This window comes from Pteropus alecto, unplaced genomic scaffold, assembly GCF_000325575.1.
Source record: "Pteropus alecto unplaced genomic scaffold, ASM32557v1 scaffold462, whole genome shotgun sequence".
In the NCBI taxonomy this organism is placed as follows: domain Eukaryota; kingdom Metazoa; phylum Chordata; class Mammalia; order Chiroptera; family Pteropodidae; genus Pteropus; species Pteropus alecto.
This window is the reverse complement of record NW_006431936.1, coordinates 379,043-381,573: the sequence shown is the minus strand read 5'-3', so window position 1 is coordinate 381,573 and position 2,531 is coordinate 379,043.

Sequence of the window (2,531 nt, the reverse complement as noted above, 5' to 3'; positions counted from 1 at the left end):
TTTTGATATACCATCTTGTGAATGTGAGAACTAAACTGCCACTTGGGGCACCTGATTTAGGGAGAATAACTGCTTGAGTGACTGAACTTGTGAATGTGACTAGGGTTAGCTAATTTTGTTGTAAAAAAATGTTGTGAAATAGAGAAAATCTTTTGATTTGTGTGCATCGCATTGCCATATTGCTTTCATAACTGCTTTCTATGTCTGGTCTTTTTCTCTATTTTACACATTTTCATACCCATTCTTGACATTTTCTTTTGAGACAAACTCAAAACATGGAATACCTTGCTTCACTAATTCCTGCTCTCTTCCCTCATTTTTTTTTTTTTTTTTTTTTTTTTGGTTACTGAATCAAAGCTTTCATATGTCTTGTTTCCTCAGAAGCCTGCTCTTGGCTACCACGTTTTACATCTAAAGTGGAAGAACTGCTGTTTATGCATTCTCATTGTGCACAGGGCAATGTAGTTTGTATCAAGTCTGAATGCAACATGGTGGTTCAGTCTATTTGTTTCCCATAGCGATCACATCATATCAGGTGGCAATGTAGGGTAGGTACCAGGTTTCTGAAATTATAAGAGGTTTTTTAAATTTTTCCTGGAAGACAAATTCTCCCTTGATCTGCTGTGATTATGTAGTAAGTTTACTTTTTAAAAAATTATTTAGGATTTTTATTCTGAATAATTGTATAGTTTTCTCAGCTGAGGCTGTTGTATAATATCTGAGAAAGAATAAATGTCATCTTGTTTAGAGAGAGCAGGCTATGGAGCTAGTGAATCTTGGCCATTCACTAGAAATGAAAAAACAGAGTGTCTCTAACTGAAGAACATTTAAATAGTACTTAAGTGCATATAATGAGTACAAAACATACAGAAACAAAGAGAAAAAAACATAATATTAATATTAATGTGAGGCAATTGATATAATATGAATGTTTCAAAAATATCCCAACTTATGGAATGTCCACAAATTATTCTGCCACTTTTATTGAAGAAAAATCTAAAGCATCTCATTTAGCTGCCACACAGGTTTTAGTGGTTATCTCCATAATTAATTTGACTGAATTCTTTAAATTCATTTACTTTTTGTCTTTTATACTTTGACCTGTGTTCTGATACTTTGGTACTCTACTCTTAGCTATCTTAATTAATCATTTTCACTGTTAATGGGACCCTAATTGTGGTATATCAAATCAGTGTCAATACTCACCCTGTTTGGGTCTCCTGTAACAGTATTTCTTGGGAATATGAACTGTATAAAGTCACAATCCAAAGAAGATTCTATAAATACAAGAAACAGAAAGCACACAGATACTGAATGGTTTTATCATTTAAGGAAAAGTTATTTCAGATAAAACCAAGATATATTAAACTAGTGAAACTGAGAGCAATAAATAGGTTAGAAAGATATGAGTGTAATCAGAGATTTGTCGTATTTTCCCTACTGAGAAACAAAATTGATCATAATATTGATAATAAATCCACCTTCAGAAATTTACACATTTTCATACAAAATTCCTAGGCCATTTTGTAAACAATACTATTTAAAAAGGATAAGGAAATTAGATAAATGTACTTCCAAATACTTGGAGAAAGAAGAGAAAAATTAATATTTTCAATTTTATTGTACACATTTTATTTTAACCAGATATTTACATTTTCAGAGCAAAAAGAGTACATCAGTAAATCCATTTATGCAGAAAACTCAGCATTTGTAATAGGGCAGGCAAAGTTTTAACTCACTCTTTGGATATGTGCCAAGAAGAAAAGTCAGAGGTGGGAAATAAAATATTACCCCACAAAGTAAAAAGCATATGATGGATGTCTGGAGATTTGGATGATCCAGTTTATAACCTGCCATGAGTTGCAGAGAGTGAATTTAAAAAAATTTTTCCTCTCTAGCTTTAAAGTTTATTTATTTTCAAGATGAAAGTCCAGATGAAGGTATTATCTCTATTTATTTCCTGGCATCATGCCCTTTTGAGATTTGGGACTCTCTCTCCTGAAACAAAGTATTTTTTTAAATTGTATTTATGATGAAATCTCAAGCCCTGCAATTCCCTGAGGAATAATGCACTTACAGAACTAGGTTCTTTTCTTCTCTTGTGCTTCTGCTAACTAGGCATTGTAAAAGTTTCCCCAAAATTAATTAGTCATAGAGATTGTTGTAATAGCTACAATAGGAAGATGTACCATTAGATTCTCTGTTTCTATTTTGAAGAAGGAAAAAATTCTTCTTCCACCAGTATTCTCATATTTACTATTTAGAGACATTTCAGTTGCAATTTTATGATAGCGATGAGAAAAATGACGTTTAAAGAACTAAGACCGTATTGTTGGTATAAGGTTATTCAACAATGTTTATCGAGTGCTTAGTGGATACTGGGGATATAGGAGGGTAAACAAAATAGAAAAAGATTCCTGCCTACCTAGAACAATTCAATTGGGGGATGGGGAGCAACAGAAAGTAAACAAAATCAGCAAATAAACAACTGAATTATAATTTTTTTTCATTTGAGAAAAATGAAGCATAAG